The sequence below is a fragment of the Anser brachyrhynchus genome (genome assembly GCF_964034855.1).
Source record: "Anser brachyrhynchus genome assembly, chromosome: 4".
Taxonomy (NCBI): domain Eukaryota; kingdom Metazoa; phylum Chordata; class Aves; order Anseriformes; family Anatidae; genus Anser; species Anser brachyrhynchus.
Genome location: NC_137698.1, coordinates 6,123,611 through 6,145,568, shown reverse-complemented (window position 1 = coordinate 6,145,568; position 21,958 = coordinate 6,123,611). Strand labels below are relative to the sequence as shown.

The following is a 21,958-nucleotide window of genomic DNA, read 5'->3' as shown; positions in this document are numbered from 1 at the left end:
AGCTTTCCTTCTGGCTACGTTTTACCTTGTGAATGAAATGCCAGTTGAACTCTCCATAAAAGACAGTGCACTTGGAAATGTCAAAGTACTTGAATCTATATTGTATCCCCACTGCAGGTGAGTGTTGGGCACACGGTGGCCCGTTGTGCAGAAGTGACTCAAAGCCCGCCAGTTCAGCATGGTGGTCACTGACAACAGCCGCAGGATGTTAGAAAAGATGACCCCGTTGTATTTTCTTAATAACTCTTGCCTTTAATGTAATGAGCAATTGGTTAAAAAAAAATAGAATAAAAAAATAAAACACGTCACCCAGCCTAATCTATGTTTATAAATTGAGGCTTACAGGCAACACCTTAGTAAAGTGTTCTCCAGTGTGCTATTTGACAAAATGCATGAGTTGAGTTGGCAGAAATACCATTTGAAGTACAGTAATTGATTACATTGAGAATAATCAATTACTTTGTTCAATTGTTTATACTACCAACAACTTTTGCAGATCAGTCAAGTGGTCTTTGTTTGGCTTTACCAGATGCAAATACATGCTATGGCAATCGTTCCCAGTAGCAAACGCTATTCTGCTATTCTGTCAAGATAGTCCCACAGTATTACAAATTATATGGGGGAAAAAAAAAAAAAGGTATTATGCCCAACAGATTTTTATCTGTAAAATTAATACAAAAAAAAAAGAAGCACTACATTGCTTAAAGAATCTTGTCATTTTTCTTGTGAAAAACAAATGAAAAACTTTCCCTTCTGCAAGTGACATGCATCCAGTCCATCCATACAGGACAGAATTAATTCCAAAAGCAAGGAATTTGTGCCCCTGTACTCGACTCTGGTGAGGCCGCACCTTGAGTACTGTGTTCAGTTTTGGGCCCCTCGCTACAGGAAGGACATGGACGTGCTCGAGCGAGTCCAGAGAAGGGCGACCAAGCTTGTGAGGGGTCTGGAGAACAAGTCTTACGAGGAGCAGCTGAGGGAGCTGGGGATGTTCAGCCTGGAGAAGAGGAGGCTCAGGGGCGACCTCATCGCTCTCTACAGTTACCTTAAAGGAGGCTGTAGAGAGGTGGGGGTTGGTCTGTTCTCCCACGTGCCTAGTGACAGGACGAGGGGGAATGGGCTAAAGTTGCGCCAGGGGAGGTTTAGGTTGGATGTTAGGAAGTACTTCTTTACCGAAAGGGTTATTAAGCATTGGAACGGGCTGCCCAGGGAGGTGGTGGAGTCACCATCCCTGGAGGTCTTTAAAAGACGTTTAGATGTAGAGCTTAGCGATATGGTTTAGTGGAGTACTTAGTGTTAGGTCGGAGGTTGGACTCGATGATCTTGAGGTCTCTTCCAACCTAGAAATCTGTGATACTGTGATACTGTGAATACGACTCCTTCTCCCGGAGCACATGTAGCATTTCCAACTTTTTCTTTGAGCACACGCAGCACAAAGCCCTGAATTTCAAAGAAATGCATGTCACTTCACCAGACAGCTGAGCTGTGTGGACCTGAAATAAGAACCAGTGTTCATTGAAACTGCCTTTCTTCAGTAGCAGGGTGTGTGCCTCTGTCCCTTACTTGCCTTGTCATGCTTTTTGTCACCAGTGCAGAGCATGAGCTGACTTGCCCTTACAGCTTCTGTGAATCCATCCTGTTTTCAGCTGGTAATAAAGAAGCCGAGAATATCTTGCCTGAAACGCCAACACCCCCGAGCCTTTTGCGTATATACGTGGTTATACTTTACGAGACGTTTCCCCTCTGGAGCCTGAAAACCAAGGACAAGAGAGGCCGTGGCAGCTGTCAGTTCGGCTGCTATAGGTTATGCCTCCCCTCTGACTTCACTGACCTCAGTCCCCCGAGCCCTCTGAAGGCGTCGAGTGAGATGGGCACTGCGAAGCTTTGCCACGTCCAAGGCAACGAGTGAGGAGGTTGTGCGGGGGGAGAAGGGTGATGACGGAGGTGGGGGAAAGGGGGATGTGGAGGCAGCTTTCTCGGCTGCTGCCGCGTCCTTCCAGCCAGAGGTGCTGGCTCTGACGCCCCTGGTCTTGTCAGCTGAATGTGTGCCTCTAGTTAGCTTCTGGTGCCTCCTCACGAGCTCCAGCACGAGCTGGTGTGCCCTGGCCTTTGAGGGGAGCGAAAGAACAGATTTCCAGCTCCTGGTGATAAGGTTTTATTTCAGCCACAAGGAAATAAGTGTGAGTAGGGAGGAACGGAGGGGAGCTATAATAAATGAAGATGGTGTTTCACAGCAGCCTGCTATAAAGCAACAATCCCGGCTCTGTTTGTGGTAATATGTGTATTTTAAGAGTCCTGACTTTTGAGGAAGTCACCGCAGTAGTTGAACTGATCAATCTTTGCATTGTGAAGGAGTCACAAAAGAGTAAACAGTCAGTATTACTGGAATAAATGTATGATGACAGCTATTAGCCCAGAGAATTACTATGCATGCAAATCTGAAGAGCCAAATGTATTGGCTCCGGAAGCATAATCCGTGTGCAATAGTCTCGCCCAGCAGTGGTGACATGATCAATCATTACGGATCTTAACAGGCTATTACACAGTCTCTCTGACCCACAAATTATACTCTGAAAGTGCTTAATATAAGCCACAATGGTTCTGCAGCAAATAGCGTAAATCATCTGAGTATATTAAACCATTCCCACTCTATTTACAAGTAAGATATGGGGAACTCCTTGGGCTGCTGTCAGCGTCACAGGGATTTTAGAAAAAAAACTTAGAGCAGGTACTCTTTTTCCCTTCAAAATAGTGTTAATGGCTGCTCTTTAAGTGCAACAGCAGCCACACTTCTGTAGTAGCACCGTGTGCATCTTCAGTCCTTCTTGGTGGCAGCGTGAGAAGCCAAACGTGCCTTTCTTTGCTTCATTTTTCCATTGGATTCTTTTCTAATGTGAGGAAACTGTTTTACATAGGTTTGAGCACCGGCACCGTTCTTGGCAGAAAGGAGCTGATACGCTCACTTTCCAGCTCCAGAACAACAAATGCAGCCGGGCAGCTGTTAGGTTCATTGACTGATCTTTTCTAATCAGTGCGAAAAGTGCTTTTGAATTTAGGATGTAGATTTCCATATTCTTAAATCCATAGAAGGAGTGATAAAAAATGTAAAAGGAGTACAGAGAGAGTCAACAGTCAATATCGAGCCTAATCAGATCTTAGTAAATCTATTTATATTATCTCAGGGAGCTTTTCCAGTTTCTACGTGGGACTAGGCATGCTTTGTCTATGAAGAACACTTGCCAGTGCCAAATTTCTGAGCTATTTGTGAAAATACGTGGATAGATAGTTTTAAGGAGGGAGAGCGTCTTTTCCAGATTTGTTAGGTTTTAGCACTTCTGGTATCAGGGGCTCTTTAGTCCGAGTGAGTGGGGGTGTCACCAGCACTGGTAGCAGCTCAGCCAGTACCTCAGCCCCCATTTGTGATGGTTTTACCCTATTCCAGACATCGACATTGCAAGTGCAGCACTGTCTCAGGGAAGGCTCTGAGCAGCTGCCTTGAGGCTCGAGCAGAGAAACTGCGTGAGATGGAGCAGTGCGGTGAGGCCAAGTATGGATTTTCACATGGGATAGACTTGATAGCCTCGCTTTGTCTCCGGGTACCTGAGCAGTGCTGATCGCAGCTGCCGCGGCACGATGGCAGGATCAATGAGGCTGCAGATGAGGTACGACTGCTGCTCATCTGACCAGCCACAGCGAACTGATGCCACCCAAAACGGGGTGCACACATCCCACTCCTCCTGCATTTCTTCAGCGAGCCAGACTAGCAGGGAGTGATGTTCCCCATGGTCTGTGTCAATCTAGCCTCTTGTTTCAAATCCAATTATCTGACTGTATTATAAACCTCCAACAAGCCATGTTATTGTTAGCAAAAGGGTCTTTACGTACCGCTAACACCAATTCATTTACCAGCATGCATCTGCTAATGAGCACGCAGCCTGTTGTTTCCCCCGTGGGCACCAGCAGGAGTACCTAAAATAGGTACTGGGGAGGCACAGCACCGCTCACAGCCGCAGGAGCACACGGGCTGGCTGCGAGAGGCTCAGCGGGCTCACACTGCTGCCCACAGGCACGGCTCTCTGGGGACATCATTACATCAGCGTTACGAGGGAGAAGGGATAGCAAACCTGCTCTGGCAGCAGAGCTAATAAACACGAGCAGCTGTCTCCCTCAGCAGGGATAAAAGGCATGTGAAAACTGTCAGAAAAAAGCAGGAGAAATTCCCTTCTGTGTCAGTATCGTTGCTCCTGCCCAAAGAGAGCTTGTGGCTGCTGAGCTGGCTCTGATCACACCCATGACTTTGTACTTAACAAACTTCTGCTCAGCTCTTCATGCCACAAGATTTGCTAGTGTCTCTCTTTTCCATTTATCTGTAACTAATTTCACTGTAAGATAGGTTTCTATCCCTACTTCAGGGCCTAGTCCAAATTCTTCCTTTCCCTCTTGGTTCCCTCTTCTATTTCCCAAAATAGAAGAGCTAAAGCACTCCTTCAGATTAATTTTTCACATCCTTCTTGTGCTGGGGGCCCCAGCCCTGGACGCAGCACTGCAGGTGGGGCCTCATGAGGTCAGAGCAGAGGGGGACAACCACCTCCCCTCCCCTGCTGCCCCCCCCTCTGTTGATGAGGCCCAGGCTCATGGGGCTTTTCATCCATGAGAACCCCCAGGTCCTTCTCTGCAGGGCTGCTCTCAGTGAGTTCTTCTCCCAGTCTGTGCTCATGTCTGGGATTGCCCCAGCCCGGGCGCAGCACCTTGCGCTGGGACTTGTTGAGCCTCATTAGGTTCATGTGGGCCCACTTCTCAAGCTTGTCCATGCCCCTTTGGATGGCTTCCCTTCCTTCTGGTGTATCGACTGTACCACTCAGCTTGGTGTCATCTGCAAACTTGCTGAGGGTGCACTAGATCCCACTGTCTATGTTGTTAATAAAGATATTAAACAGTACCAGTCCCAAGACAGACTCCTGAGGGACACCACTCATCACTGGCCTCCACCTGTGTTGACCACAGCTCTCTGGATGTACCCATCCAGCCAATTCCTTATCAACTGAATGGCTCACCCTTCAAATCCATCTCCCTCCAATTTAGAGATCGGGATGTTATGTGGGACGTTGCCAAAGGCCTTACAGAACTCCAGGTAGATGATATCAGTTGGTCTTCTCTTGTTAACTGATGCAGTCACTCCATCACAGAAGGCCACCAGATTCATCAGGCACAATTTGCCCTTGGTGAAGCCATGCTGGCTGTCTCGGATTGATTCCTTGTCTTCATGTGCCTTGACATTGCTTCCAGGAGGATCTGTTCCATGATCTTCCCAGGCACAGAGGTGAGGCTCACCGGTCTGTAGCTCTCCAGGTCCTCCTTTCTACCCTTTTTAAAAATGGGAGTGATGTTTCCCTTTTTCTAATTACTTGGGACCTCACCTGACTGACAGGACTTTTCAAATACGATGGAGAGAGGCTTGGCAACTCCATCAGCCAGTTCCCTTAGGACCCCCTGTGATGCACAGACTGATATACTTAGCATCACAGCAGACGCTTTTTTTTTCTACCCTTGGAGCAGCATATTGGGCATTTCTCATGTATTTTCTCTCTGAGATCACGTTAGCTAACTTTTTCTGTGAGAAAAGAAACTGATTTTTAAGCTAAGGTTGCCATCTAGTGAACAACGAAATGAATACAAGCACCTCTGCTTTTCTGGAAAAGAGGCTGGAAGAGAGCTTGGAGCCCTTATTTTCATCAAGTGGAGCTATGGCATTGAGGTTTGGGGAAGGAACTGAGCTGAGAATAGAGGACTTTCTCAGCCTTCTATGAGGGAGGCTCAAGGACTGAGCTAAAAATTTTAGACGAGTGCTGAGACAAAGTATAGAGCCAAGGCAGGTACGTGTTGTGGGCTTTACTCCAGCTGCATGGTTGGAATCGTCTCCAGGTAGGAGAGAAATGTTATGAGCCCTCCAGTATGACCTGGTCTCCCCTGCTTGTGGCCACATATGACCAGCCTTCAGGCACAAGAAAGTTGTGCAGCCCCTTAGGCATCGCTCCCAGCTGCCATCCTTACATGCCACATTTGCCCTTATAGCCACAAGGTGCAGAGGGCTGGATTGCTTCCTAGCATGAGGCCTCTGTGGTGCTTGTGGCCTTGGGGGAGAGGAAGGTTTGCTCACCCTGTATGAAGACCCTCGTAATTGCAACAAATTTCCTCTCAAACAACCAGGGAGTCGCTGCTTATGAAGAGTGTCTTCGCACAAACTGTTATCACAAAGTCAGTGGCAACCCCCTTGTTCTTGTTTTGCAGAATGAGCTGCCCTTAACTGGTTTGGGTGATGGTTTCACATCCCTCCACACAGCTTTGGTGACGTAACTGCCTCCAGTGGTGCGTTTGGACCTCTTGCACAGCTGATGGGACTGGAAACATGACCAAATCCTACTCGTTGTGGGAAGGGTGAGCAGTTTGTATTTAAAAACTGGCTACCTGAGTACAGGAAAATGCAAGAGACTAGTACTGTGATGCTATTTCAGGCAGCTGTGAACTTAGACTGGGATGTTACAATTCAATGCGGAGCTCTTTCCATAAATATTGAATGCTGGAAGATAAAGACTAGGGAGAAAAGCCAAGGCCAGTAGGAAGGAAGCAAGCAATAAACCCAGTAATTGTCTATATACAAATGCAGTGTATGGGAAATGAGCTCAGAGTGACATTACGGGAAGGAAATTATGACTTGGCTGGTAATACAGAAATGTAATGAGATAAATCAGAGAGCTGAAAAGTTAATATTGATGCATGCAGTCTGTGCAGAAGGGACAAAGAAAAGGTTGCACTGTACATCAAAAGCTTGTGTGCAAGCTGCACAACACAGGAGGATAGAAAGAAATGGTAATGGTGATATTTTATGAGTAAAGTTGAGAATGAGATTATATAAAAAGAAGCATACAGGTAGCTCCAGATATTGATCGCTTGACTTGGAATGAAGAGGCTGATAAACTGTGTCTGCAAAAGATATCAGAGCTGACAGAGTTGCAGAAAGACTAGTGTGACAGAGTCATTGTCGCTGTACAAAGATCTGTAATCCATATGTATTGGCTTTTGGCTGGGAGAGAGTTAATTGTCTTCACTGTAGCTTGTATGGTGCTGTGTTTTGGATTTGTGATCAAACAGTGTTGATAACACACCAATGTTTTAGTTGTTGCTGACAAAGTTGCCTTGCTTTACCTATTGGACTATCTTTACATCAACCCGTGGGTTTTTTCACTGTTACCCTTCTGATTCTCTTCCCCATCCCACTGGGGGAGAGTGAGTGAGTGGCTGTGTGATGTTTAGCTGTTTACCGGGGTTAAAAACCCATACAAACAAGAACATTGATTATAAATGTACTATGGAAAAGATTCCCATTTTCAAAAAGTCACTCAGAAGTAAATCCTTTTCCAGTCCAACTCTGCCCACTAAGGAAAACATCAGAAATAATAATTCACGAACCACTAATGTTCATTGTATTCACCCCAAACTAGAGACACTGATAGTCGTCATGACCAAGTAAAGGTGAGATGTAGGTACAATGAGCAGTACGATGACTGTTTCCTGAGGTTCCTATACCCATAGAATAGTCTACAGCTAAGTTCCTTCCTCCTTTGAGCACGATGGCTCTTAAAATCAGTGGTAGGAGTTTTAACACAAAATATAGTAGGCCTGTGCTGAATCCTACACCTTGCACAAGAATATCCCTCCTACAAGGCTGTAGATTATTCTAGGTTCAGGAAAGGACCACTTTTAATATTCTTTTTGAGGGTACTCCATGTTGCACTGGCTGAGTGTAGATGCAGAGTGAGAGTGATGTTCCAGCTGAGGGGTTTGAGTGCCAGGCTGAAGAGGAAAGGCTTGGATTTCAGTCCTTGCACTGCTGGGTGTCTAATACAAAAACACTCAGAAGAGCAGAGCTGGAACCCCATGCTGCCTTCTCCCAAACAAGAATTTGATGTTAGGCTTTTACTAGCATCAATGACTCTATATAATTATTATTATGAATCCTGATTGCTCTTTGAAGATCAGACCTTTTTTTCTTTCATCCCAGCATGCTTTGCATACTTGCATTGTTGCAAACTCCTTGTGAAGGTCAAAATCTCCTCTGAACACTGAATTCACATCTCCCAGAGGTTGGCTAAATGCTCTAAGGGCTGGGAAACTGGTAATGAGGACATCACACTCACCCCTGCAGGATTTTACTGACTAAAATCCAAGTCCAAATTCAAGCACTTTCAAGATTATGCTTGAGTTCTTGGCGCTCTGAAATTCTACAGCTTGAATTTATCTAACAGTGGCTTTTAAATAGTAAGCAAAGATTTCTGGCATAACTATTTCTATACTGCAAAGAATTTTAAAAAGGGTTAATTTGGCAAATGGAATATTTATATTGCCTTATTCTGATTTGAAGATGATTATTTTGATAGTTTTCACTTCTGAATTAGTGTTTATGCAGTCAGTATGAAAAAAAAAAGTTGTGAAATAAGACAAGAGAACTGTAGAGGCCAGAACACAGTGGTAATTGGGCTGTCTGAATAAAGAATTATTAAATGAATAGGTGATTTGATTAATTGTAGGATTATTTTTTTTTCCAATTCCTGAATACTCTAATCACTTACCTATATGTTATAGAAGAATAAGAGAACAGAACACTAAAGAAGAAGGGAAACAAGAAAAGAAGTGTAAAGGCCAAACTGCCATTCTGGTTTCTTAGTACTGCTCTGATGAAGAAAAAAAGGTGTAAATCAGGCTTAACCAATTAAGATGGCTTTAAAGATGCTTTAAAGCTGCATAGCTTAAAGTAGCTAAAGGCATGAGTAAATCTAGCTCTCCTTCTGGAAGGGAAAGGAATGATGTCCTAAGAGCAGGGATTAATTCTAAAATTCATAAATGCACAAATAGATGTTATGAATGAATCTGCAAAGAGACCAATATAGAAATACTCTGAGATAATCAAAGTGGGGGTGGGGAGAAAGCTAAGAGTTAAAGAGTAGGAAAAAAAAATAATTAAGGCTAGCACACAGTAGTTCACAATAACTATACTTGTCTGTCAATAGCACAAATTATTGAGCAGACATTCTGTCGTATTGCCATCCTAAATCTACAGGTAGCAGAATAATGAAGCATGCTTTCACCTGAACAGTTAGTTACAGTTTTAAATTAATCACCTTCAGCTACATTTGTGCCTCATTTATGCATATTATCACAACTATTTGCTTCATTAAGCTTTACTTTTGGAAAAGAAATAGAAAAACAGTTCTTGAAATTGCACCTTGAGGTATTTCAGGGCATCAGATTCTGTATGTGAAGGCTGACGTAGTGTACTACAGGTGTCTGTGTGTGCTTGCTGGGGAAAAGCAAGGAGCAGTACCAGGAAACCCATCTCTTGCAGCCAAACCATTTTGGTCAACTGTGGTTTATTTGTCGTTAATCCATAGGCAATCGTTTCTGGTGTACATCTGAGTGGCATACTTCAGCAGCTAGAGAGAAGCATAGATCTACCTATGGATATTCTGAGCAATGATAAACTGGCTTTCTTTGCTTCATGAATAATGTCTGGTTAACTCCACCATTTGAACCATGTAGCGTAATAAAGAAAGCTCTGCTCTATTTAAGATTTATATCAGAAATCCAGATGTAAGTTCCCTTCCTTTATTTTTTTTGACATCATCATGTTGTTCCTTTACCCAGTTTAAGGGGAGTGTCAGTTATTTTTGTGCTATAACATCCAAAAAGGCCTCACCTCATCCACAGAGCTCCACCGCAGTACGTACTGCAAAATGCATACAGAAGGATAATGCTAGTCACAACAATTTTACACTTTAAACAGTGAAGACAGACAACCAGTGAAAAATGGCATCACTAAGAGCTGAGATGAAAAGGCCAAAACTATCAAGCAAGACAGATAACTAGAAATGAAACACAAGCCCCCTGATTCCTAAGCTGGTGTCTGTCCCCTAGACTACACCACTACTTTCATGAGATTACTTTGCAGCTTTATACTGAATCCTAATAACCTAAAATATAAAGACCTTCTTATTTAATGTTTCCTCAGCTTAAAATAAGATTTACATATTCCTACAGAAGCACAAAATATCTGCTCTTAGAAACAGTATTCAGGCCAGGGTGAACACAAAAGTATTTCTAGTTTGTAGGTGTCATACAATAAGACTCTGCTACTGTATCTTTTAATGACTTTTAAACTTGTATTTTCCTATCATGTCAATAAATATAATATAACCTGCCCCAGTAAGGTTCAACTCCAATCACCATACTGTAGTAACACTATAAACTTTTATTCCAAGACAAAATATAATGCAGCTTATCTTCAGCTTCTGCAGAATATTTGCAAAGAAAAGACAGAAGTATTAATAATAAAAACAACCTTTTTATTTGGATACACAGGAACAGAATGAAATAATGGGGAATTTTTGGTGGACTGAAGGATAAAAAATGAGCTCTGCATCAACCCCATCACAGGTTGTATCTGAAAGGCAGCTGTTCACTTTTAGTGTTTATGATTTTAAGCATAAATTACTGATGCAGAGAACATATTTACATGGAAATTAAACTCACCTGCACTGTGGACTAATCACTTTCAGAAAGCTAAACTGAAGTCAGCCACTCTGAGCTTCGAATATAAAAATTTATGTTGCTAGGAAGATGTTCTTGCTCTCTTTGGAGCTGTATATGAAATGATTGATAATCATCTCAAATAATAAATAATGATTAGGAACAACAGGAAAATAAAAAGATCTGCAGCATTGTGCTGTGCAATATGTAGGCCAGGTCATTACATCACAGCTGTCATACTTGAAAGACTGTGAATAAAAACAAGAGGAATAAAACACAGTAAATTACATAAACTCATGCTTTCTTCTAGCTTGGAGTTGTTCCTTTTTCTTTTTATTTTTTCCTAAAAAATAAAGAAAAAAACAGGTGCTTGTTTGACCATGGAGTTCCATAAAGACCATCTATCATACATTATGTATCAGGGGGTCTCACCCTGCAAGATGCTAGAAGCCTTTTTTAATGCAGAAGCTGTGCAAGTACTGGGTCCTTAAGCAAGAAATGACTAGGAAGAGATTAAACCACACAATGCCTTACATTACTGGGAGCTGCAGTAGAGGGTAAAATGTGTCTGATTCTGCCAATGCGCTGCTTTTCAAAATCTGAATATAACAGGTTTAGTACTGAAGTCAAATTTAAACTGAAACAGAAAAGCAATGTTTTCTTTCATTCACACCCTGCACGTTACGCTTGTAAGGAGGTTTTAATGTAGGTTCACAGAAAAATACAATAATTGGTTCTTCACGTAACCACAAAGGCCTAATCCTGTGTTCATTAGAGTAATTGATACAACTCTCACTGATGTCAGTAGTGTGGGGTTGAGCCCTAATACAGCATACTGACTTTTGGACATGCATGTCATGTGAAAATTAATAAATGAAAGGCACAGGGAAACATACGCAAGCTACTCAGAAGGACATCTTTTCTTTCCAAAGAGTGAATACTGTTTCCTTATCTCCAAGATGCACACAGGCAGTGAAATAGCTGATCCAATCCAGGACTCCTCCTGTTCCAGGATAATGGCGATACCCTTAGTCGATGATGGGAGATGTAGTGAGGAAAAGGGAAAGCTTATATATACGCTTTAGCCCAACGAGGAAAAAAAATACTCTGCTAAAATGGTGAAAAAGAAAATGAGAATGCATAATAATTTTACCAGCTATACGATAGAGATGTTCTTTCAGAATCTCATGAATTAATTTCAGTATTAAATAAGCCATCTCTGACTTCATTTCTCAGAAAAACAATTCTACATGCACAAAGACAAAGCAGAATGAGAGATAAGTAATTTGGGACCTGCTGACATGCTAAGCAAAGTCACAGTAGCTTAGATAGGATAATATCCTTTTGCCCAAAATACTTCTCCTAGGTTTCTAACTGCAGACCAGATGCATTGCTAGTGTAAACAGACAGAGTAGCCTGGACTTTCATAGCAAACTACAGGAGTTACAGATCTATGATCACCAGTAAGTTGTGGTGCAGTTATAGAGCTATTAGCACCAGTAAGTTGTGGTTTACACTTCAGGCACTCCTCTCAAATATTTTGAGTCTTCTCTTCATCCCTTACCTTCTTGTCCAGGACTCTACAAGCCAGCACGGCTTTTATCTTTAGCTTGATAACACATTTTCATTCCTCTGTTTTCTCTCTGTCCCCATCTTAGCAGTTGTGTCTCTGTTTTTTTCTCTAGGCAAATTCAATTCAGCTTCTGTAATAAAGCCAAATTCTGGGTTTAGGTAAAGTAACAGATTGTAAACTCATTTATGTTGGTGGTTTTGTTTACGTTTTAAGTGGGGAAAACTAAATACCACAGTTAACCTACAAAAATGATTTCCTTTTTTAATATTAATCATTTGCTATAACAATGCCTAAAAACTAACCAAAAATGAAGTTCCTTTGTGCCAGGCACTGTACAGAAATAGTCTTTGTTCTGAACCTCTAGTCTTCTGAATAATCTTTGGCACTTTTCCTCCCACACCTTCTGTTCCCAATGATTTATAAAAACTAGTGTAATAACTATCTTTTGTTCCTTCATACTGCATGAATAGGATGCTAGTCTCATCAACAGTCATGAAAGGCCTCCTTTCTCTCACTTTCAATCATTCATAAAACCCATAAAATCTCACAATCAAATGTTCTTGCGGGATTACACCCACACAAAACCAGACCAGGATTTTCAGCTCCTACTGCTAGTTGAGCTGACCCAGAATTAAACTGTGCAAGCAGGTTCACATCTGGGGGTTTGAGTTCAAACTCTTTCCCGTAGAAATTCAAAGAGGATCAGCTCTGAGGTTCTGGTTTTGCACCATTTCTAATCCTAATAATTTTACCTAAATCCAAGTCTCTGCTCTAGATCTGTACAATTTCAATCAGGACAGTACGAATAAATTTTAACGTGAAAATATGAAGCTGAGAGAGACATTTGCAGCTAACACCATTCATTAGTAACATACTGTATTAAGTAAGCATCAAAAGAAACTGATTTTTCTCTCAATCTGCTTCTACACTGTTGTGATTACTAATTTCATTCGAGTTGTCCTTAATTCACCCTCATACAAGTGGAAAAAGATTCCATCTTCAAAACTGGACCCAACATGGTCTTTCATAAGCATCATTACTTCCCTCACTCACTGATCTTTGACAATAGTTTTTTATTTCTTCCCAAGTTTTATCTTTAAGTAATTCACTCTCCCATTCAATCCCAGTGAGGCTTTTGGTTACTGAGTAAATTTTCCATTTTCTATTTACAGTCATGAAGCATCCTGGCTTTGTAGAGCATGTTTTACCAGGAAAAGAATTGGGATTATAATCAGACTTTTTAGACATTGCCTTGCTTCAGTTTGAGCCTGAACACATTTTGAAGTTTACTAAATAAAACTTCTTTCATTAGTGAACAGGTCAAATGTGACTCTGCAGGCAGTCATGGTATAAAGGCAGTTAAAAGGGCTACATCAACTCTTTATGCTATATGACTAAGATAAGTAGATTTACAGACAGGATACCTTGTTTCTCCACTGCATGAGGGCAGACTACAAAACTTCACAGGTTATGGATAGAGAGGCAGCAAAGGTCAAGTCATTTGCCATATCAACGTCAACATAATATATAAATATATAAACAGTAATTTAAATCCAGTGACAAATGAGTATCTTTTCAGTTTGGCTACATATGGGAAGAACGCAGTTCTCTCAGAAAACTCATGTTTTGTCTTGCTATGATGTAGACTTGTGTCCTTGACAGGAACTCAGTTTTTGTATGTGAAGAAAAACACTACTGTCATCAGTCTAAAGGCAACACTGCCATAATCAGAGCACCATATATCGCATGTGCTGTGTATTGGTAGTGTGCCACGTTGAAAGCATCTAAAGGCAACATTAGGCTGACATCACTGGGGACAAAGTACTTACTTTGGCAAGTAATTTGGTGTACATGAAAGCTCAGTGTTGCTGCTGAAAAGGGCTTTTTGGTCCTTCTGCAGCCCAGATTTAAAGGCGAGATTCCTTGTTACCTGATGCTGATCACAGAAAATCACTTTTAACTTTTATGAGAAAGAAAAAGTCTTATGTAGAAGAGACACAAAACAACCCTTCTGTAGCACCACGCTCAGGTTTGGTGTAGTATTGGTGTTTTGAGTAGGTCTGGTAATACATTAGACACGCGAGTCCTTAGCCAGAGTGCCCGTGGTATGGCTTTCATTTGGAAGAGCAACAAAAACCTGCAATTTTTTTGCCGCGTGTTTATTTTACCAATCCAGACCTGCTTTTCAGACCTTCCTTAGGAGGTTTTCTGGACTAGTTTTCAGATAACGCAAAAAAGTTCATGCAACTGTGCTAACACTGTCACCAGGCTCCCTTATACTCTGCCCTCCAAGCCCATGGATCTCAATGCTGTAGGATGCCAGTGGCGTGCTCCCCACTCTGCTGCAGTTTTACCAGTACATTATCTGTGTGAAAGCTATAGGAAAGGCTGTCTTTTATACGAGTTCTCCCCCGTCTTCCCTTTCACGGATCTTCTCCTCTCCCTCTGACAACCCGATTTACAGCGCTGGCAGCCCTCAGGCCGCCCCTTTCTCTCCCTCAGGGTGCACCCAACGGCCCCAAAGCCCGGGCCCCGCCTGGAGCACGGCGGCGGCCGGCTACCGAGGGCGCCAGAGGGCGCTGCCACCGTGCCCCATCCCCTCGGTGTCGTTACCGAGCCCTGAGGGCTCGTAGCACTGCCGGCCCGGAGGGGAGGCGATGCCGGGGGCGCCGAGAGCCTCCCGGGGGCCGCTCGCCCCCTGCCGCCCACCCGCCCGCCTGCCGCAGCGCCGCCCCCCCCCCGGCTCCCGGCGGGAGCCATCTTCCCGGCCCGCCCAGGTGAGGGCGGCGGTGCCCGCCGCGAAATGGCACCCGGCGGCCGGGCCCCGAGCCCGGTGACCCGGCGGCCGCTCGCAGCCGGCGGGGGGAGAGGTGGGCAGCCTGTAAGCCGCGTTGTGGCTGGCTTTGCCAGGCGTTGTCGCCGAGCCGGCTTTATCCGCCGTGTCACCCTCGGGCTGTTGTTGCGGCGGGCCTGGTGGCAGCGTGCCCGTGCTGCGGGGGGCCCTGGGGATGGCTGGGCTCTGGGAGCACGCCGGCCTTCCTCCCATGGTCAGGTTGTGCCAGGTGCTCGCTCAGTGTGTGCACTTGGGAGTTTTGGTGTAGATATGAGGCATTACGGTGCTGTGTTTCTCTGTCCTCCAGTCCCTGCACATCCCAGCACGACTGGCCCAGTTGGACAGAGAATGAAGGCACAAAAAATGTGAAGAAAATACTTACTTTCCTAAAAGGCCACCAAAATACCACCAATGCCTGATGGTTCAGGCAAGCTGAGGTGCTTTTGAAAGCTCCGCTACTTGTGCTTTACTTGTTTCACTGTGATACACTGCTCCCGACTCACCTTGAGGAGCCAGGAGCCATTTGATCAGAGGACAGGTAACATGTCGCATCCATCCACACAGTAAAAGGCCTCTGCTCACAGGAAGGTTTCACGGCCACCCGCACTAGCTTGGTTTTTTCCTACTCAGTTATTCCTAACAGTTTCGCTGGGCTTGGCAAGTCAGACAGCAGGCCCAGCGGGACGCCTTACTGTGGTGTGTGCTGTGGGTCAGCTCCCAAGTGACCACCCCGAAGCGACACATAGCAAAGAGCTCTTAAATAGTTAACACCGGATATTTTCCAGTGGGGTGTGTTTGATTGGGATTTTGATGCCCGTTCCTCTGCAGCTTGGAATGATGGTTTAAATCTTTCTCGCCTTCTCCCATGTGAGCAGAGGTGGCGTTTAACTACAGGAAAGTGGTGATTGGGTAATGGTTTGGATACAATTTCAGAAAAATATGAGCGAAAAAGAGTTAGAGGCAGCAAAAGCAGGTATTCTGCCTAATGCCCTCAGCTACCATTAAGAAACATGAAAATCTAATTGTACTGAATGGAAATGTACATCTTCATCGCTGATTATGACACGGAAGAAAATTACTATATGATTGGCATCATAATGGCCAATGTTGAAATGTGATGACACGCCAATATGATGTACATCTCCATTAGGAATGATAAATCAAAGGTTATTCATTTGTGCTTGATTTATGCCTGGGAAATGCTACCAAGGGAAATCTCGATTTAAATCTCTCAAGTCATAAAAAAAAAAAAAAAAAAAAAAAAGCCGCGAGTGCCCTCTTCTGGCAACAAATCGGAATTGTACGCCCTGCAGTGCTTTCCACCGTTATTTCTGCATATAATTTAAATTTTTGGTTTTTCATTATCCCTTCCACCACCACCATAGTCTGTGATATTTTGAGTAATATAATTCATTTTCTTTTCTTGTGTTTTATCCTCTGTTTCCGAAGTAGGCTGGATAACATTTAATCCTGTGAAATCTCCCTTCTCAAAACCAGAGGCCTTAATCTTGCTGGTAATCTTATTCCAGGAATACAGCAGAAAACTGCACAAGGTCTGTACAGTTTATTACTGAGTATCGAGGAAAGGATTTGTATTTTCTGAGTTAGATGAGAGTCACAACCTCATGGGTATATGTGAACAGAATCTGATCACGTGAGAAAAGAAATATTACTGGAACTGCACTTAATTTCTGTGTAGAATTGTTGGTTTACACTAAGCAGCTACCCTGTAGTTGTCTGCAGAGAGAAGAGCTGAACAGGAGATGAGAGAGAGAAAATGCCTGGACTTTTTGCTTGCTAGTATTCTCTGTGACCCCAAGCCCTCCATCCACCTTGTTTTCGGTGATGCTGTGGACAACATACCATGCTATCTGTCACACATGACTGCATGGAAGCATCAGCTCTAACCTCTGTTACATATAGGTAAAGCCTCAATCTTTCAGCTGCTTATATCACCCCACCCCCAATTCCTAAATCTTCCAGCTTCTAAGATGCATCTTTTCCCACTCTTCCATGCAGCTAAAACCCTTGCCTAAGTTCTCATTATTTAACAGCTCAGTTGCTGCAACATCCTTTTCTCTGGCCTTGACACACGCAGGCTTGCCTTTGCCCTAATCATACTGAATGCTGCTGCTGTTGCTTCAAAGATCATTTTCCTAGCCTGTCACTTTGAACATGTCACTCCTCTCTTGGCATCCTTGCATTACCTCCCCCTCCCCTATCTCGCATCAACATAAGCTGCCTATCTTCATTTTCAAGTCCCCTGGGACCCTACCTATCATCTCTCATTGTCAGGAGGCACGAACAGGGAACAGAGCAGCTCCAGTAACTGCCCTTACTGAGCAGACTTCTAACTCTTCTGTGCTTGGTCCTTATGTACCTTTTTAGAGTTCAATATGGGGGAAACTAAAAGAGGGGTCACTGTTAAGTGTAGCCAGGGATGCAGTTTTAACTCTGTTAAAACCCTAAAAATGTACCATCTTCTTTTGTCCAGTGTTGCCATCCCAAAGCAAGCCCTTCCTCATTTTCTCCTCTATGGCCTCTCATACTCGGAGAGTACCCTGCATAAATGTCCTCAGATTTATTTTGGTAGCCCTCTAGAATCATCTTAAAGCTCTCCTTTGCCACGACGTCTACAAAACCTTTGACAACCTTTATACTGCTAGTGAGGTAATACTGCTGTCAGCCACACTGAGCATTCTCATTTCCTTTATTCTCTGTCTGTCTTTTTGTATCTGTCTGTGGTCTCCTGTCCTCTGTGTAGTTTGTAATCACTTTGGGACAGGGCCATCATTTTGTTCAACCTTTACACAAGGCTTTAGACAATATTTGTTGTTAGGGTTCCTGCGTGGTCTAATAATACAGACAATAAATAAAAACAATAACAGGCTGTGGCAGGTGCCCTCATTGATTTCAGGCTGTGGGCAGAGCAAATTGCATGAATGTGGATTGAGTTTTGCGGGTAACCGAGCAAAGGGCAGGAACAGAAGAGCAGTGCTGCGTGTTCCGTTCTAAATGTTGGCCAAAATGCCCTTAATTAAAATCCCTTTTTTTGCTTTGAGTTTTTCTTTTGTCAAGCAGTGTAGAGCAGATCCAGAGGCAACCTTTTAGCTTCATGTCATTTTCTTCCAAATAAGTGTGGGGGGGGGGGGGCGAGAAGGGAGAAGGCAAAAGTTTGTGGGCTTTTGTTTTTTTCTGAAAAATGCTACAGAAGGACTATAAACAGCAGGAGGAATTAAAAACAAAACAAAACAAACAAAAACAACAAAACAAACAAACACAGGACACAGACAATTTGAAGATCTTTAGACCTCACCTTTTGCCCTTTGGCCTTGGTAGAAAACTACTTTAAAAACTTAATCTTTAGGTATTTTGGTATGGTAAACTGAGTCTTTGCCTTAGTTTCCTAATCTATAAGTTGAGCATCCCTTGCTTTAACTAACACAGGTGCTGTAACCCGTTTTTTGTAAGTCCTTTGAAGACTGACAGAGATGTCATTAATTGTTATGTTGTTGTGACTTGAGTTCAGTTGGTAGCAAAATGTGTTTAAAGCTTATTCGATTCTACAGCCTGCTCTGACCAACTTTCAGCAATGCCCAGTGCCTGCTAGAAAGAAAAAGGGATGTGTCTGTATCACAAAACACTCAAAAAGGGTTCTCTGTGGCTCTGAATTGCAGGGGTATCCATAGAGAGCTCTCTTTAGAGTGATATAACTCATAAAGTGAGCAATCTTTGGGATCAGCTCAGAATCCAAATTACACAAAAGTGACTTAAAGTGCCTTAGTGATACCAATACAACACAGAACCTATGTGGTTCAGAGCACCAGCCAAGAGTGGACAGAAAGGAATCGCTGGGAGTAATAAAGCAGAGTGCAGCGTTACAAATTGTGTGTCAAAGCATTGGATGAATAGGACAAGTATCAAATGGGATATATAGCAACTGTATGAAAGCCGCAGACAGTTTATGTTTTAAACTGAGCCTCACTTAGTGATAATAAAACCCAGCATTTTATTTAGAGCCTTTTAATCTGAAAGCTCCCGAAACACTTTCAGAGTAATGATTAAGAAAATGTAGATACTCTTTTGTGTTACAGAACATAGTCATTGATAATATTAAAAAATAAACATAGTGTTATCTACTAAAATATCTAATACTAAAATCTATCTATAAAAGCTAGATACAGTACTACTTGTTTAATTTAGTTTCCCAAAGAGATTATTAATAAAAGACAAAAAGTACCCCAAAAGAAGACCACATCAATGAGTATAAGGGAAACCAGGATGAGTAATGGGATGGATAGGGTGATGCAGTAGACAGCTCTAACGCAAGATACTGGAATATAAAGTCAGACTCATCCTGAGAGTGAGTGGTACCGATCCCCTGCAGAGCCAGCAGTCCAAGGGAGATTTCAACCCGAGAAAGAGAACCCAAATTCCTAAAGGCCTTTATGCAGTGCAGTCTGTGTGAACTACTCTGAACTGAGGCTTATGAGGATCATCAGGTTTATGTATGTTGATCGCTATGTTTGTTGTGGAGGGTTTTTTTGTTTTGGTTTGGGGTTTTTATTTTTTGTAACATTTAGTATATCAGTTCTAGAAGCAGAAGAAAACAATAGGTGAAAAGCAAGGCAGTTAAGAACGAGACTGCACAGGCATAAGAACTTAATAGTTAGATGGTACACTGTGGGCTAAAGTGAAGGCATTTATTTATTGTCTCAATCAAATGGCAACCTTAGCTTTTTCTTTTTCCTGTTATGTTGTTAGTCTTACAACACAGAAAACATTTTCTTTCCCTGTGGAACTCCTCCAAGTCAATCCACCCCCACAAGGAAACCCAACCTTTAATACTTTGCAATAAATAAAACATCAGGAATAAAGATATACAACAACACATTATGATGAATATTACCAAAAAGCATGCACAGGTCTGTTCAATAATGTCTCTTTGGAAAATTCCTCTACTGATGTATCTAAGCACTTAAGAATTTAATATCTGAGTGCCTCGCAATCGCTAATGGATTTTAGGCTCCCTTCGCTCAAAAGGCAGAAAAGCATATTGCCATTTTACAGATTTAGAACTGAATAGTCAGTGACTTGCCCAGGGTCATATGTAAATCGTTTGGTGGCAGTGGGGATTGGAGTCAGGGTTTCTGTATCCTGGTCCAGTACCTGAAGCCACTTTTTTACTCATTTAGAGATACGCATCATAGCATTTAGGAAAGGGCTGTGCATTGCATAATGCTATTTGGCATTTTTAATAACCCAGGTTCTTCTAGGCCTGACTACAAAATCAGTAAGACTTTGCTATTAGCTTAACCTTTAAGAGAAGCTGCTCTCCTGTCTGGTATACATTTGCCCTAACCGTAGAAGCTGTACACAGCCCTGTAACAGTTTGTGTATTGGTAGCCCACCCTGCAAAGGAAACTGTTCAGGAAAAGTTAGGAACCAGGTTTTGCAGTGTGCTTAAAAGCACTTTGCTGCATACAGCTTGGTCGGGAAAATCCTAAACAAGCAAAGTGGTAAAACGAACAAAAAATCAAATGCAAAAAAACTCCCTTCAGCTAAGCTCTACAGGAATGGATGGCTCACAGTCGATTCTGCACCCATGTTTAAGTTCTCTAACCCCTGGTTAAGTTCTCTAACCCCTACCTAAGGGAGCACTTAAGCACTTTAGCCTTAAATGCATGAGCAATCACATTGCCTGGGGGCTGGGGGCTGGAGAGAATATTCATGTGCTTTGCTGGGTCAGGACCCTGACCAGGAGTCTGTGGATAGTTGATGCTTTTGAAAATCAGGCCATTTCTTTAGTGCCTTACACGGATCTGGGAGTCTAACTTTAGGCAGTTGTGTTTTTCAAATCCAGGCCTAGCTACATTCCCCACAGGAAAGAGAGCATCCCTGATATTTGGGTCAGAACACTCCCACTAGGGATAATTGCTTTAAACCAACGGCCAGCCAAGAAGCAAACCAAACCGAAGAACCACCACGGGCACCCTTCCCCCCACAAGCCTTTCTTACCCTCAAGGTTAGTTTGGGACCGCAGTACATTTTGAATGGCTGTTGATACAAAGTCATGCTCTTTTCCTTTTCATGTCACTTATTTAAAGAGGAATCTTGAAGCGGTTGTTTACTGCAGCAATGCTTAGGAAGAAAAAGAATAGCAAGTGTATTTTCAAATGCCCTTAGCAGCTTTCTTTTTATTTTGCTCTCCAAGCCCCTGCTATTCAAGTTCTCTTCTCCTCAGAGCACTAACAGCTAAATTGTTCTATGCACACAGCTCCCATTAGCAAGAGAAGGAGTCATGCACATCATTCCCATGAACCACTTTAACAGCGTAGTCCTATATGACAAGATGTGCCTCAAAGAGAGAGAATGCTAGATAAATATTAACCACACAAGGTTCTCATTTTAGCTTACATTTAAAATAGCATTTGGATTTTTAAAACGTACACTTCCATTATTTGGCAGTACTTATCTTTGTCTTACCAGTTTAAGAAATTAGATATGCCGGAGCATAACAAATCTGCGTTAGAAGCATGGGGTTTGCTGTTTTATACTGGAGGAAAAAAAGGAGGGGCTGACATTTGTATTTACTGTCATACCTCAATAATCCACAAACCCTAATTTATCAGCAACGAGTTCATGTCTTTTGCTTTATATTAATTGCATTGAAATTTCCATCAATTATTCAAACTCTCAGTAGTCACAACTCATTTAATATATCTTGCTCCATACAGTCGGAGGTCTCACTGCACTTAGATATTAGATTCATATACGGAAAGACAATATGATTTCTTTGCATGACAGAGATTCCCTTGAAATCCTCCTGCCCTCCCCAAAAAGGTTCAGTTTAATATGAATTAAAGTATGCCTCTGACTAACTCTCATATGGGAAGCATACCAACTTCAAGGGTTGCATCAAAATCAAGCTCAAAAATATAATAAGGAATTTATATGCTCTCATTACATAC

General features: G+C 42.7%; 1 long non-coding RNA gene across 14 annotated transcripts in view; it reads left to right on the top strand.

The window, feature by feature from the left end:
- LOC308194595 overlaps window positions 1–21,958 on the top strand; it is a 281,017-nt gene that overhangs the window by 187,962 nt on the left and 71,097 nt on the right. The window contains exon 5 of one of the 14 annotated variants that reach the window (XR_013950699.1): window positions 6,289–6,435. The exons of the other annotated variants lie outside the window; for them this stretch is intronic. This is a non-coding gene — a long non-coding RNA (uncharacterized lncRNA). The remainder of the gene's footprint in view (window positions 1–6,288; window positions 6,436–21,958) is intronic. 14 annotated transcript variants of the gene reach the window in all.